The sequence below is a fragment of the Oryctolagus cuniculus genome, chromosome 15 (assembly GCF_964237555.1).
Source record: "Oryctolagus cuniculus chromosome 15, mOryCun1.1, whole genome shotgun sequence".
NCBI lineage: Eukaryota > Metazoa > Chordata > Mammalia > Lagomorpha > Leporidae > Oryctolagus > Oryctolagus cuniculus.
In genome coordinates, this window is record NC_091446.1 from 17,988,694 (window position 1) to 18,005,308 (window position 16,615).

General features: G+C 47.9%; 1 protein-coding gene across 1 annotated transcript in view; it reads left to right on the top strand.

Moving 5' to 3' along the window:
* Positions 1 to 3,419: 3,419 nt before the first annotated feature.
* The window catches only part of GPAM (glycerol-3-phosphate acyltransferase, mitochondrial), a 62,341-nt gene continuing 49,145 nt past the window's right edge, over positions 3,420 to 16,615 (top strand). The window contains exon 1 of the mRNA XM_008270504.4: positions 3,420 to 3,559. The gene's annotated coding sequence lies outside the window, so the exon portion shown is untranslated. The remainder of the gene's footprint in view (positions 3,560 to 16,615) is intronic.

Consider the following 16,615-nt stretch of genomic DNA (forward strand, 5'->3'; position numbering starts at 1 on the left):
TGGAGTTGGCAGAAGCCCTGAGATGAGGTGTATAATCCTCACATCACCCAGGCCCCTCCATTCCCCACTGATTGCCTCTGACCCATTTTTCTCATTTACATTAGCTGACAGGTGCTAAGATAGTTTTGCCTCTGTCATATATTAGACAGTTTCCCCATGTGATTAAAAAATGTGTGTGTTTATGTGTGCAAGATCTGTCCTCAGTGTAGTTTAAGCTCAAATCAAAGAGGTTTTGTTTTTTTTTTTTTTTTTTTTTGTCATTACATGTACTTTAATGATATAATTGTTGGATACCCACATTAGCCCAAGTTTAGACAAAGATTCTTGGATGAAAGAACCATCCCAAGAAGAGGAATTCCAAAGCTGTTTGCAGTATGGTTATTTTCCTGGTCAAAGGGACTGATTTCTCCGTGCAGGTGCAGGGGCTGATGTACAACAGGAAGACCATCAGAAGGCAAGTTTCCAAGCACAGACTTCAACACAGCCTCACAGAAATTAAATTAAAGCCACTGATCCCCCTCTCTGGAGGCAACAGAAGGTATGTGACTAAAAGCAAAGAGACACACATATGACTACGTGTGCACAGACCGACATCTGTATGAGTATGGATGTAGATGTGTATGTCATGTATTAGCACACATGCACACAAATGATGCTGGTGGTGCTAGAAAAATCACACAAAAGAAGGAATCTAAGACCTCTCTGTGAGTAGCAGCAGAAATAATGGGAAGGTCATGGGCCTTGGAGTCAGATGGCCTTAAGGTTCAAGTCCCAGCTCCACCAAACTGAGCTCAACTTCTCCGAGGCAGTCCACCTCTCCGAGCACTCCTCCTTCCATAGTGTGACTCTTCCTTATGCTGGGGTGGTGTTTGTGAGGAGATAATGGGTGCCAGTCAGTGTTGCTTCCTCTCCCCAGACGGAACCACTGGTAGCTGCCCGCCTCGCTCTGCGCTCCGATGCCCCAGACTCCCTGGTGCTTGAGGAAGGAGCAGACTTCGAGGCCCTTTAATTTCCCACGAGTGGATCTTGTAGCCAGTCCAGGAAACCATGTGCCTTGGAGCCGGTCTGAGACCACTGCCTACCCATAGAGAGCTTTTCTGACCAAATTTTTCTGAATTCTGTCTACTGAATTTTGCAAATCATGGGCCCAACTGGATAAAATGGAAAATAAACGGAGGCAGTCTGATCTTGGTGCAGTGAATCCACTTCCCGGATCTGAGCGCTCTCACCGCTCCTAGTCCATGCCATCATTCTTCCTCTTACACTTTGCATTGGAATCTCTGTCTCAGGTGACCTGTGGTCAGGCCTGTCCTCGCCTGTGCTCACCGGGCACTCTCTCCCCATGGAGAACCTTCCCTCCTGCTAGCTGGGATGGCTCCTCTCTCTGGGGCTTTGCCAGGGCGGTGGACTTTGGTTAAGGCTGGAGACCAGACAGGTGACGAGAGTCTGGGTGCACTCTCACTCTCAGCACACTCGCTGTCCCACACCATCCCACCCTTCACATCTGCTTAGACTGTGGATCAGGTGATCTCAAACACCCAGATGATACATTCTCCCCACGGGTCAAGCTGGGAACGAGGCTGGTCATCCACTGGAACCCTCCCCACGTTCTGTTTTCTCTGCTGCTTCTGTTCTGAACAGCCATCTTTCCCTATAACTTCTGACTTTCATCTTCTCTAATCCCTTGTGCACCCCCTTTCTATGTATGGTGCTATCCTCACCCTGTACTGCCCCCACCGAAAGATCCCCTTCCTCTCACCTGAACAACCAGGCATCTGCAGCAGCACTGCCCTCAGTTAGCTATTAGGAAGGAAGCAAGCTGATCTAGCCTGTGCTTGGGAATCGGGTATCTATTCCATCTTTCTGGGTGTTAACCAAAATTGTTCCAAAAAAAAAAAAAAGCAACCCAACAATAACTATTTGTTGGCTTAATTGTCATTCATTTTTTCCATAAATAATGATAAAACCTCCTTCTTCACTCTTCTCCAACCCCCACCCCCGCCCGCCCTCCCGCCTGCCCCGGAAGCCAAGACTGAATGTGCGGAACAATAAAGAGCTGGAGTAGGACAAACACAGCACTGGCTTTGGTTCCTGACTGGGTAGCTTTGCATAAGCTACTCACACTTTCTGATTCTCCAAACCTCACCTTTGAAACGGCAATGAAAACGGTATCTTCCTCTTGCCTGGGGTTGTGGGAGGATTACACGGGTGACTTTTTCTTGCCAGTAGGGTCCTACAGGGAGCTCCCCAGGAAACAGTTTGGCTGTATTCTACCCCCTGGCATAGGGATGCTTCCCGTCCTCCTCTGAGGGTTTGTCCCTTGTTCCCTTTGGACAGCCCGTCCCCTTGTGACAAGTCCCTTTCTGGAGCCTGCCACTGGTTCTAAGGACCTCTTTGATTCCCTCCTTTCTCCATGCGACACCATCTTTCTTGAGGGTAGGGAGCCCTGCTAGGCTCCCAGGGGTTAGCACAGTTTTCAATAGAGTCGATGCAAAACAAATCTTTGCTAAATAATGGTTATTCACATAGCAAAAGCATTCCTTCAATGTTGAGCTCTAATAGGTCAATATCATTTAAGAATTGTTCGCAACTCCTCAGGGCCTGTATGAGCCCGACAGGGAGCTGGGCAAGTTCCTCTGCTTCTAGTCTTTGCAGCAATTCAGCTAGGAAAGGAACCACAGATGTGTCCAGCGACACAGGGCCATTATTCACCCCCAGGCTTGCTAAGCCCCTCCCCCTTTGCAGTGCCTCTTCTAGCCTACAAAAGCAATGGTAACTTTGGGAGTGGAGGGTGACTGGAGAACATTAGAAAAACCCTGGGTCACTACTGATAGTGGTCTGATAGCAAAAGCATGGGAATCGTATCCGATGTGTGAGAGCAGTCACCAGGGTGTCCACAACGGCCGCAGGGGCTCCATCCTGGAGCTGCACATCTCGTGTCAAATACACTCCTGACAGTGACCCCAGGCCTGCTCAGTCCATTCCAGCCTCTCTTCTCTGATACCTGCAAGAACTAGGAGCCTAGGGCTCCATATGACGACTCAGGGTGCTCAGCTGCAGCCTTGCACCAGGCACCTCCACAGCGCATGAGGTTATTGAGCTCAGAGCTTCACTCCCCAGTTAGAAAACCCCCACTTGGCAAAGCCGAGAAGACACCACCCACTGCATCATTAAATTATAACAAGCCCTGAAACTCACTCCAGAAGCCTGGGCCTGCCTGTCCTTGTGGTCGGCAGCAAGCATGTGATTGGCTGGCCAAGCTCAGCCTACCAGGCCTTATCTCTGGCTGGTTATTATTTGATTAAAGAGCCTTCCTCCTCCTGGGGTGTTGCAAAACTGCACTGGGAGAGCTGGATGCTTCCCCGGGGACTTTTTCTGAGGTTTTTGCTGAGCACCCAAAGTCCTTAGGCCTCTGGCCATACAAACAGGAACCCAGCGGAGTCCGACCTGGTTTTTTATTCATCCACAGCCTGGGGCCACCTTCTGCAGTGTCTCAGACAGCTCTGCTGATCAACTGATTGGAAATACTCCGACGAACACCACAGAGTCACCGGTCCAGGTATTTGAACGTTTTGGTAGGGGATGTAATTTTCTAGGCTGTCATGACATAGGGGTAGAATGGATGGGAGTGGGATGGGATGTGTTGCGGATGCAAAGTGCAATGCACGAGAGGCAAACACAGCAGAGGAAGCTGAAGAACTTGGAATCTTAGAATTCACGCCAAGGGTCTTGGCATGAATGGTTTGCATCTGGAAAGAGGTGCCAGCACATCTGAGATGCAATATTCACATCTGCATGCCTTTGCTCCCCAGGGAGTCTTCCCCAAGGTCTAGCTACTCTTGGCCTGCACGTAATCCTTCACCATGCCTCAGAGCCCCCAGATCCTGAGAGGGTTTTGGATACTTTATAATAAATCCAAGTGTGTCCATCAATTCTGATCTGTACATGGGATGTGGCCAGCAAGGGCTTGGCTGAGTGGCACAAATCCTGGTGATGTTGGCTACAGAGAAGAGTAGCACTGAGCACCACATTTATGAGAGTTTGCTTCCTTCTTTGCTTGAGATCTGTGTTTGATGCATGATGTCTGTTCTCATCCGGCCACATTCCCAACTCAATGGTGTTTTTCTGAGTTCGGGTTGAGCAGAGAGAGATCGGTCTGAAATCTGTCAGAGCTCATGTCAAAGGACTTCCTTGCTGCAGATGGACGCTGGGCTCTGCTTGGGGCCAGCAGAGATTTAACCACCTGGAATGAAGAAGAAAGGCCGAAGAAATGACAGACTGTCTGCTCCAATTGTTAGGTTTGGCTTGGGGTGGCTGAGGAGGGGAGGATGGGATGCACAAACAAGGAAAGCAATAATGTAATTCTAGTGTTGAGTAGAGAAGAATGCTTTCATGGCACATCCATGTCCTTAAACCTGATTTCTTTCTAATGCATTGTAGGCTAAGAAATAACCATGCCAATGGCATTTCCTCTTGGTGGCTGACACTGGTCTCAGTTGTGTCCATCATGTTGCTTTAGTCCTCACACGTTTGTATCCAGGTTGTGCCTGCCTTGTCATCTGCAGTGGGACCATACCACGGCCGTGTCCCCACAAAGGTTCTCCGTAGATGGAGGAGTCTTCTTCCAGCTGACCCCTCTGTGGTTCCCCCAGGAGCTGGCTCTGCTGTGGGCCCAGTGGGTTTCCTGGGACTACTCGGAGTAATTGGTCTGACAAACTTGTCATAGTGAATGATGCTCTCCGTTCATTTTAAGGGGAATGCCAAGACTATGCAGGGGGTTTTGTCTCCTGGACCTGACTCCTCTCTGCTCTTCCAAGGGGCAGTTCCCTTGGCCATCCTCTGCATGGGCAGGGGCCTGCTTGCTGCTTTGACCTCCTCCCTCACCCTTCTCTGTCTGTCTTTCAGTTCTTTGCATCCACTGTGGTCGCTAAGGTAACTCCTCCCCTTCTCCTCTCTCAGGAGATGTTCTGGTCCCAGGACCTCCCACTCAGGAAGACCTAACCTAAGGCCCCCCGTTTAAGGGCCTCTCATTAGCCTTGTGTTAGCAAATCATCCAGTGTGGGAAAAGAGCCGTTCAGATCATAACACAATCTTGCTTCTGCTGCTGCTACTTAGGTTGTCTAAGCCCTGGTTTCCTCATCTGTAAGGACTTTTCCCATGGTGTTACTTGGCTACAGAGATTCTGTGTTCCGTCAGTGCCAGCTGTGTGCCGATGGTGTGTGTGTGAGGCCAGGAGAGTAGCCGGGAAGGCAAGGAAAGCTGGCTGCCCTTGTGGGAGTTACAGCTGAATGGGAGCTCCAGGCCTGGGAAATTCACTCAACTGTGTCATTCCCATCTGTGATGAAAAAAAGAATCAAGGGCTCCATGGAGCTGTCAAGAAAGGAATCCTTGATGAACCATAGCAGTTGATGACCTTGACCTGAGCACAGTGGGTGCTCCGTGTGGGCCACCTTGACTCCTGTCCAGTGCTCTGCCCCAGCTGCCTCTGCTGATGGAGACAGGTTGGGCCCACACCCAAGAAAGGCCAGGGAGCGGGAGGAAGACTCAGACTGTTCTGTACCCTGGACCCCCTCTTCTCTCAGCACCTTGCACCTTCCCCAAGCTGGAGGCCGGACTCCTCACCTCCTTGATCCTCTTTGCAGGAGCTGTATCCTGCCTCCCCAAGCACGTACGTGCCCAGCCTGGGCACTTAACCCCCCTGGACGCTGCTCTCCGAAGGTGAAATTCTGAGTGCAGGGAGAGTGGGAGGGGAGCTGAGGATTCGGAGATGGCTCACAGGCTGTTTCTGGCTGTCGGTTCTTGATCTCAAGGCTGCCCACTCACCCCCACCCCCGCCAGGAGCATCATGCTCTTTTGCGCTGCACACAGTGTCTTTTTGTGGTTCTCTGGCCAGGGCCTGAGGGACAGCTCTTGTAAGAATTGGTTAGCATTTTTTCCAGACAAAGCTAGCAGCCTGGGAGGTGGTAGGAAGGCTATGTCTTCAGAGAATGATGTAAGGCCCCTGCTCCTGAGAGGGTGGTGATGCTAGCGTCTGTAATTCTGCCCTGCCTTCCTGCTGTGGGGTGGGCAGAGGGAGACTTTGCCCCTTTGACCTTCAGGGTCATAACAAGTCTCTGTCCCTCTCCTCTTCTCTGCCTGGTGCCTTGCTCTTGCCGTCAGCATCTGGGAATCAATCCCTGCCCGTGGCTCATGGCTCTCAGGGCCTAGTGGGACTTCCCAGGGCATCAGTGTTGGAGCAGGCAGTGGCAGTGGGACTTCCTGATGCACCTCCCTTCAACATGGGAATTCTGAATTTGAAAACTCCCTGATTGATGGGGCGGTTGCAGAGGTTTGGGGGCTTGAGAGAGCACCAGAGATCTTCTGGCATCAAACCCCAGTCCTAGAGAGACTTTGAGTGGCAGCGTGTAGCCCGAGGCACAACCCTGCCATGACACAGGTCAGGTGAGGAATGCGACAGCAGAGCTGCAGTGCAAAGTTTAGCTTCACAACTCCTCTCCCGGAACCCTCAGCCTTGTTAATTTCACCACCATGGTGGGACCAGGGTCTGTAACTGCTGGCGGCATTTCAGATATAGAATGGACTCCCTGGTGTCAGGCAGAGCTAGTGCTAATTAAAACACTCCATCAGTACCGTGGGCATGCCAGCAGCAGGAAGCAGGCAGCCTGCCGCCCCGTTGCCACCCCCCCTTGTCCCAGTGCTCTTGCCGACTGTATTTTTCAGCTGTCCAGGGCTGGCCGGAAGTGTGGCTGAGCCTTGGCCTTGAGTGTCGCACCAGGAATCAGAAAAACAAAATGAAACAGGCACCCAAAATGAGTCTCGAAAGCAAGCAGCAACCGCGTCCCCAAGGGCTGGACTTTTCTCTACAGGGAAGGGGCCGTTGCTGTGGAACTTGACCCTGAGGGCTGCTGGTAACTGTGTTGGGTTTTGTTTTGCTTCACTTTTGAGTCAACTCCAAGACAGTAACTGTGAGGAACAGGGCCTGGGAAAATGGGGAATTCTGCGATGGAAAGCTCTCTAGGACTTGGCAGTGGGAAGGCCACAGGACCAGGTGGCAGCAGCAGCAGTCAAGGGACTGGCTTCTCCCCAGCCTCAGCCTTGTCTCCCCCCACCCCCCCAGTACTGCCGCAGGGACCATGGACCAGGGAGAAGCTGAGTTTTTGATCAGAGTCCCCAGGCACCTCTCCAGGGCAGCCACGGTCCTGACCCTCCCATCAAGCTCCCCTTGGGGTGCATTTTAATTATCTTGTGGGATACTGCTCAGGCTGAGGCTGTTGGCGAGGTGGGGGTGGCCTGTCTGCTGTAGCAGGCAGAACAGCACGCACTGGTGGGTAACAGAGGGTGTGCCCTCCAACGCTCAGTGCACACAGGGCTGTGAAGCGGCACTGTGTGTCCCTGGTGCCTCGCCACTGCTCCTTCAGTGCCCACATGCCACGCCAGCTTCCCTGCCTCACATCTAATTAGCTCTGTGACTCAGGGCAACAGAGCACAGTGGCTGCTCTCACGGAGCCCATAGCCCAGTGGAAAAGATAGGGAGTTAAACAGGAACCAGAGTGCAGCCTTGCAGAGTGGAGAGTGCAACCCTACAGCAGGGCAGTGTGGCCACAGGGCAACCCCTAGGCCTACCTTGCCCTTCCTACCCTCACTGGACAACACCCTTTCCATTCCAATTTGGCTTCACTCTAACTCTTCTGCAGTCAGCTCCATTGGTTCCTTGTTGCTCGTGGGCCCCATATTCTTGACTGCAGATGGATGTTGATCTATGATGCATTTAACAGTCTAGGGTGACATAAAAACTAAGGGCAAGGTGCCAGCATTGTGGCGTAGCAGGTAAAGCTACCTCCTGCGATGCCAGCATCCCATATGGGCACTGGTTCGAGTCATGGCTGCTCTACTTCTGATCCAGCTCCCTACTAATGTGCCTAGGAGAGCAGTGGAAGATGGCCCAAGTCTTTGGGCTCCTGTACCCATGTGGGAGACCCAGAAGAAGCGCCTGGCTCCTGGTTTCAGCCTGGCCAAGCTCCAGCTGTTGCAACCATTTGGGGAGTGAACCAGCAGATGGAAGATTCTCTCTCTCTCTTTCTTTCTCCCTCCCTCTCTCCCTCCCTCCCTCCCTCCTCTCTCTCTCTCTTCAACTCTGCCTTTAAAATAAATAAAATAGAATCTTTAAAAAAACCTAAAGTTGCTGATCTTTAATAAAACTATATATATTCAATTTGAGGGACTTTCTGTGGTTCTTTCTGCTTGTTGAGATGTGAAAAGCTTCTTTTATTAAATGATGGTATTTGTCAGTAAGCAATTTATGTTCAGTTTAATTTTAATATGGTAGTTCAAAGTCTAGGAAGCATTGTCCAATCAACTAGTTATAACCGAGACAAACACCCATGCCCAAACCCCGGCAGGAGCCCCTGGGGTGTTTCTCTTAGTTTCTGATGTCCCAGTCTGTAGCAGAATACCCAGACTGATATATTCAAATTCCACTCACTCACCCCCAGGACACTTAGCTAGTTGCGGCAGCTGAATCCTTAAATAGAAACTTTTGTTTGCTTGGCGTCTCAAGCTCTTGTATGTTTAATGCTTCAAGTATCTGCTTTCTGGGCCAAACTCATGAAAATCTAAAGGGGAATTATCTGTCTCAGAGAGCAGTTGCTGTGGAAATAAAAGCCGTTAGTACTCGGCGTTATCAGGATGTTTAATTTTTCATTGATACTGAAAGATAAAAGTTAATCTTCCGAGTTGTGTTAACCCAGGTCACCAGCTTCTCCTTAGACACAGCTTGGAGACAGTTACAAAAGATGCCAGGCCCCTAGTTTGGGGTAGCCAGATTTTACAGGCCCTGTATTCACATGCTCAGGTTAGAGGATTTTGCAGTCATAGGATCTGCTCTGGTTTCATGTTGTCTGATACTGCATCTGGTAACTGACATTTCCATTGTGGTCTGGGATATATTGAGGGGGAGGGAGCGTGGAGTGATGGGGGAGAAACTTGATGGATAGGAGAAATTCAGGCAGGCCACATCCCAGTAATCCAAGTGGTAGAGCACAAGTTCTTGGGCTGGAGTCGAATGTTTCTGTGTTAAAGGTTGTTTAAAATAAGCAAGTCGTGCTAAGTTTAGATATTTAGCTGCAACAAGGGTTTGTAGTGCTCATGTTTGCAAGGCTGGCTTCACACTGTAATGGCAACGGCAAAGGAAACTCATGCTTGGACTGAGTGCTTTTTGAGGTCAAGGGTGTGCCTTGTGTCTGATACTGATGGAACTTCTCTCTCTCTCATTCTCCCTTGGGCACATGGGAAGACAAAAACTAGTTGTTGGTGACAGTGATAATGCAAATGACTCTAAATTTCATAGAGAATCAGTGTCTGGAAGTTTCTATTTCGACCTACAATGACCAGCCAATTGTTAATATCCTTAACTTGCCTACTTAGTTATTCAGCTATTAAAAGGAAACTTTGAGTTGATCACTTGTTGGGTTTGCAACCCTAAGAAAAGGCAGGAGTATGAAGCTGTCGGTGGCAACAGCCCCTGTGTTCTGAGGCTTGGTCACCTCATCTACAACTAGTCCTGGCTGCTTATTCAGGGCCTGGTCCAGACCCAAGAGCGACAGGCACTGTCCACTTGAACTTGACATCATCATGCTTCACCTGTCTGAGGCTTACAGCAGCTGCACTTGGCCCTTTGGTAGCAGACAGCCCTCTGGCTGGCAGTAGTTTGAGGTCCTGGCAAAAACATTGTAGAAGGCTTCAGGGTGTGTTTACCATCACAGCTCTGCCAGTAACAGGTTGTGCAGCCTTGCGCATAACTCTCTCTCTCTAGGTCTTGTTTTTCTCCTGTGTACAGTGCGTTGAATTAGATCAGAATCTCTCTGGCACTATGGATATTTTGGGTCAGATAATTCTTCACCGTGGGGACTGTCCTGTGCGTTATAGAATGTTTGGTGGTATTCTTGTCTCTATCCCTTCGATGCCAATAGCATATCCCCCTTCAACCAAAAATATCTCCAGACATTTCCAAATGTCCCTTGGTGAGCAAAATCACCCCGAGTTGAGAATGATTGGATCTGATATCTACCTCAATTTGAGAAACCACATTAAGAAGTATGAATGCATCTTATGTTATTGAGCTTCAAGTATGTGTGAGGCACTGTGTTAGGCTTTGCAGATTAATATGTATTTCTAGATAACCCATTGATAAAGTGCCATCTATGTGATGCAAATCTGAACTGGAGACCTGAACAGGCATGGAGGTGGAGTGGAGGAAAGATAGATTCCCTTCTGGGCTGCTTTCCAGTCACTCATCTCAGTTTCCTTATCTGTAAAACATGAGCTTTATACATTGGTGGCAGGACCTAATGCTCAGTATATAGGAAAGCAACCAGAGCATAGTAGAGAGTTCATAAAATAAAATTGGTTGCTCTTTTCTCCCTCCCACTCCTGAAGGAATGGGATGTGTGAAAACCATGAACTTTGCCAGTCTTGCCCTGCTGTTACTGGAAATCCACACTTCACTCCACTCCTTCCCCGGCAGATCATCTTACAATTCCCCAGGACCGACCCCTCTTCTTTTTTTTTTTTTTTTTTTTTTTTTTTTTTTTTTTTTTTGTGAGCCACATCTGTCTTAGCACGAGTATTGGTGTTTGGGTCATCCTTGAAGGTGATGCTTCCCCATCAAATAAAAAAAAAATCTGCAGCAACTAGAGATTTGTAGACCCCATTAAAGCGTCTCTCTTCTTGCACATGCACGGACAATAAGGAGTCAGGGATGAAAGAGCTGCTGCTCTGTGTGCTATCAACACTGCTCCTCCTGGAACACAGGTTGAACCATGGGTTTATCACCTCCTCTGAGTTCTCAGTATCTCAAGGGCAAAGATCAGCCCTTAGAGAGCCACAGCAGTTGCTGCACCGTCTCCTCCATGGAAAACCTCTTGGTATTTAATAGCCTGGCATGGTGAGAGGCAGCATGACACGGTGAGAAGTTTAGGGTGAGGGAGTTTGCAGCTGGACTTTCCTCTGTGTTTGAACACCGGCTAGGAACATTGGCACATGAAGACAGTGTCGTCCTTGAAAAAATAAGGCTCCGGCTCAAATCCCAGTTCTCCCACTTACTTCTGGGGGACCTAGTGGAACTTCTGTCACCTCTCTGAACCTCAGCTGTCCATTGCATCTGAGAAGCCTGGGTTGCAAGAGTCCCTCCCTTGGGAGGCAGTTGTGACAGCTAAATAACAGAAGGCATGGAAAGCACATGGGAGTGCTCAGTACCGAGGCATGGTTCTAGTCCTAGACATCACCTTCAATAGTAATGATAAGTACAACCGATGTTGCACAGCAGATGACAAGTGCAAGTTGGGTAGGTGAAGAGGTATGAGGTTGGTTCATTCTGTTACTGATAAGGAAACAAGCTTAGAAATGGCCCCCAAGCCCTAGATACTATGGAAGGGAAGAGCTGGGAGAGATGTTACATCTCTGAAGTCACCTTCAGACTAGTTCCAGTGCTAGGGCTGCCTTCCTGCTCAACACTTGAAAGCCCATGTTTAGAAAATTGCACAAAGTTGAGGAAAATAAAGTTGCACAGTGACTTGGTACACCGTTCCTTCACGACTGAGTATTTGGGCCCTGTTGGGGATGGAGGTTGATGCAAGTTTATTAGAGTGTTGGCATGTGAAATCACATATAATTACAGCACAAACAGAACCTTGGTTTAAAAGAAATAAGTTATTTCAATTAAACTCTACTCTAGTCTTGGGTAATGATACAATTCAATCAAGAGGCTGAACTGGTAGTCACAATTTATACCAGAATCATACCCCTTGTTTTGCCCTTTTTAATTTAATGGTTTATTTTCTGGCTATCTTCCTTAATTAGAGGGGCTCATCATGCATAGAGCACACATTTTAATACTTTTCTTTTATCCCCTCATCCCCATTTTTAGCCCCATTCTTGTATAGCAGTCATAGGATGATGAATTAGAGGAGTGATCAGTAAGCAGGGACCCCTGGACCAGATCCTGGCCACAACCTGTTTGGCTAATCAAGTTGTACTGGCACATAGGAACGGCGATTTGTTCTGTATCATCTATGGCCTCTTTCTCCCTACAATGGGATTGAGTAGGTGACCTAGTGGCCTGCAAAATCTGAAATCTTTACTATTTGACCTTTTACAGGAAAACAAAAAGGCTGATTCCTGGCTTAGAGTATGAGGGTTGGAGTCAAACATGTCTGAGGTCAAATCAAGTTTGGCTTCCCATTAGCCGTGACACTGGGAACATTGTATTACCTCAAGAATAATAGATAGACACCCACCTTGTAAGGGTACTGTGGAAATTCAGTGAGAATTTGTAAAAAAAAATATACAGCCCTGGGCCTGGCACAGGGTAAATGCTCAGTGGGACCTGTAATGATGATCATCCATTCTTTTCTCCAGCAGGTGTACATCTGGTGACTTCTCTGTGCTAGGCCTGGGGGTTGGGGGACAGCAGAAAGTCCCCATTGTCATGGAGTTTACATTCTAATGGGCAAGATAGACAATGATCAGGAAACCGAATTGACAGGTTATTGGCAGAGAGTGATACATACTATAAATAAAACAAAATAGAGTGATACAGAGGAAAATGACAAGGCAGGGGACAGAAAGTTGCTAACTGAACTAAGAGCTAAAAATAGGAATGAATCACCCAAGCTAACATCTAGAGAAGGAATGTTCCTGGCAAAGAGACCGCAAACACAGAGGCATTGAGCCAGGGATGAGCTTGGGATGGTCCAGGAACAGTGAGATGGTCTTGGGGACTGGGGCAGAGGGAGGGAGGGAGAATGGTTGAGGACCAGAGAGCAGAGGTAGGCAAGGTAAAAGCATGTCAATGCTTGTAGACTCTGGAAAATGGTTGGCTGGCTTCCTTTTGTGATCTTTCATATAGTATTATTACTTCTCCTCATCAGTCTCTGGCATTGGCCGCTGTTAGAAACAGAAATGAGTGAGGGCCCTTGTGAGCTCTGGTTAAGGTAGCAACTCTTGGTCACGGTGAACCCATCAGACTGCCCAGCTGGACCCAGCCGCCTCATGTGGGCTTTTCTCCTCACAATGCCTCTGACTCACCTGACAGATCTTCTGGCCAATGCCATTACCTCTTTGAAATGGTTCCTTATCAGGGGCTTTGAATGCTTCTCCAGGTAGAGCACTTAAGGTAAAAATCAGTTAATGTAATCTTAAAACCCTCTAATAAATTTCCAGCAACATAAGACCACCAGATAAGCACTGTGTCCCTAGGGTCATTCAGAATTCACAGCTCAGTTCCCATAATTAGCATTTCTTTTATGTCTGAATCATTGAACAGGCGTGAAGAGCCTTGGTGATAATATTTTACTTGTTTGAGGCTTAAAAGCAAGTCTTAGACGCAGCTGTCTCCAGAGGTGCTAGTGCTTGTCACAAAGCACATCAAAGTCGCAAAGCCACGCTGTACACCCAGCTCACTTAGAGGGAAAAGTACACCTTTGGTTTACTTTCATCCATTTTCAATGACTTCTCTTGTTCTCTTCACTCTCCCCACTCGTTGTCTTCGGCATCCTCAGATCCCTTTGCTGAAAGTCCTTAGGTCACTAATAGTAGTTAATACTTCCCTCCCAGTGTGTTTGTGTTTCTATCTTGTCTTGCTTTACCCCTTGTTAAAAGTGCAAGATCCAAACATGGCTGTCTTCCAAGCCATGTTTTCAAACACTGTTTTTTTTAATTGACAAAAATTTTGTTTATATTTATGGCATATAGTGGGATGCTTTGATGCATGTATACATTATGATACAATTTAATCAAGCTACTTAACACATCCACCTCACATGCTTCACTTTTTTGTGCATGTGGTAAGTACTGTCCTAGCAATTTTTAAGTGTACATCCATTATTCTTAATTATAGTCAAATGCTGTATGATGGAATTCCAGATTTTATTGCCTCATCCAACTGAAAGTTTGTGCCTTTTGATCAGCATCTGCTCCTATAGCTGCCCCCTCCCCATCCCATCATAACCACCACTCTACTCTCTACTTCTCTGAGTTGCAGAGTTCTAAATTCCATTTGTGAGATGATGCAATGTTTGTCTTTCTGCACCTGGCTTATTTCACTTAGCATAATGTCCTCCAGATTCACTTATGCTGTTGCAAAAGACAGGATTTCATCCTTCTGTTTGGCTAAATAGCATTCCATTTGTGTGTATGTACTGCTTTTTCTTTCTCCCTTCAGCCATGGATGGGCTCATGGGTTGAGTCCATGTCTTGGTTATTGTGAATAGTGCTACAAAAACATAGGAGTACAGATGTCTCTTACTCATATTAATTTCATTTCTTTGGATATACACCCAGTAGTAGGGTTGTTGGGTCATATTGTTGTTTTATTTTTAATTTTTTGGAGAATTCTTCAGACCTTTTTCCATTACAGCTATATTTCAAATATGGATTCTTTTTTTTTTTTACATCTTTCTTTTTTTTAAGATATTTATTTATTTATTTATTTGAAAGATGGAATTACAGAGAGGCAGAGGCAGAGAGAGAGAGAAAGAGACAGAGGTTTTACACCCACCAATTCATTCCCTAAATGGCCACAGTGGCCGGAGCTGGCCCTATCTGAAGCCAGGAGCCAGGAGCCAGGAGCCAGGAGCTTTCTCTGGTTCTCCCATGTGGTTGCAGGGACCCAAGGACTTGGGCCATCCTCCACCACTTTCCTAGTCCATAGCAGAGAGCTGGATCAGAAGTGGAACAGCTGGAACTTGAACCGGCGCCCATATAGGGTGCTGACACTGAAGGCGATGGCTCCACCTGCCATGCCACAGCACTGGCCCCGGCATCTTTCTTTTTTAAAATATTTATCTATTTAATTTGAAAGGCAGGCCGGCGCTGCGGCTCACTAGGCTAATCCTCCGCCTAGCGGCGCCGGCACACCGGGTTCTAGTCCCGGTCGGGGCGCCGGATTCTGTCCCGGTTGCCCCTCTTCCAGGCCAGCTCTCTGCTGTGGCCAGGGAGTGCAGTGGCGGATGGCCCAGGTGCTTGGGCCCTGCACCCCATGGGAGACCAGGAAAAGCACCTGGCTCCTGGCTCCTGGCTTCGGATCAGCGCGGTGTGCCGGCTGCAGCGCGCCTGTGGCGGCCATTGGAGGGTGAACCAACGGCAAAAGAAGACCTTTCTCTCTGTCTCTCTCTCTCACTGTCCACTCCTGCCTGTCAAAAAAAAAAAATAAATAAATAAAAAAAAATATAATTTGAAAGGCAGAGTTACAGAAAGAGAAGGAGAGACAGAGAGAGATCTTCCATCCACTGGTTCACTCCCTAGATGGCTGCAACGGCCAGGGCTGGGCCAAGCAGGGGCCAGGAGCCATACCAGTTCTCAAATACTGATTCTCAATCTGAGGTCCTTGAATGACCTTGGGGGAGAGTTATGGACCCATGACAATGCAGAGCAAACTTTGTTGTTTTTCTGGGGAAAGAGTATGGAGTTGAATCAGATTCTCAAAGTCTTTCTTGATGCCCAAAAGTTAAATACTCCTGCTTTCAAGACTTCACTGACCTAATCAACAGTACTGTTATCAAAGGAAATCTCTGTGCATGTTTGCAACTGAAAAAGGAAAATGTGGTGAAATTCCCAGAGGTGGGGAGCCTGTGATTCTACAAGACCCCATTTATTCATTTTTTTTTAATTTTTTTGACAGGCAGAGTGGACAGTGAGAGAGAGAGACAGAGAGAAAGGTCTTCCTTTGCCGTTGGTTCACCCTCCAATGGCTGCCGCGGCCGGGGCGCTGCAGCCGGCGCACCACGCTGATCTGAAGGCAGGAGCCAGGTGCTTCTCCTGGTCTCCCATGGGGTGCAGGGCCCAAGGACTTGGGCCATCCTCCACTGCACTCCCTGGCCACAGCAGAGAGCTGGCCTGGAAGAGGGGCAACCGGGACAGAATCCGGCGCCCAGACCAGGACTAGAACCTGGTGTGCCGGCGCCGCAAGGCGGAGGATTAGCCTAGTGAGCTGCGGCGCCAGCCCCATTTATCAATTTTGATCTGCAAAGGCAAGTGGAGCAACATTCAGATCAAGTGAGTCTGCATTTTACAGGACTGGCCAGTTTCCTAGGCACTCTTAGGATAAGTGTAGGCATTCTTTCATACTCACTGTGTTCCAGGCACTATCTCGGGCCTTACATATTTTAGCTTCTAATCCTGACAACACTTTAACATAGGGACTATTACTGGCCGTGTTTTATAGGTAAGGGAAAAAGAGAAGCAGAGGTATAAGAACCACACATTGAGTTTGAATTCAACATTCCAAGACCCTTCATAATAGTGGGTAATACAGATTATTGAGTTGTAATTAATGGTTCAGAATAATTGCCATTTGGGACCTGTCTGATGGTGGTCATGTTGTAATCTTGAGAGCACATTCCTAATTAATAACAGGCTTCCTATACATGCCACCTCTGGTTTGTGGATGAGAATCTCACCAGATCACATGGAGAGGAGAACCAGTTGATTGCTCTGCTTAGAATTTGGCAAAAAAAAAAAAAAAAAAAAAAAAAAAAAAAAAAAAAGTCACTGCGGTTTATAAAATAGGATTTCTAACCAAGCAGGTAATTCTATTTTTATAATTATTATCACTACTAAA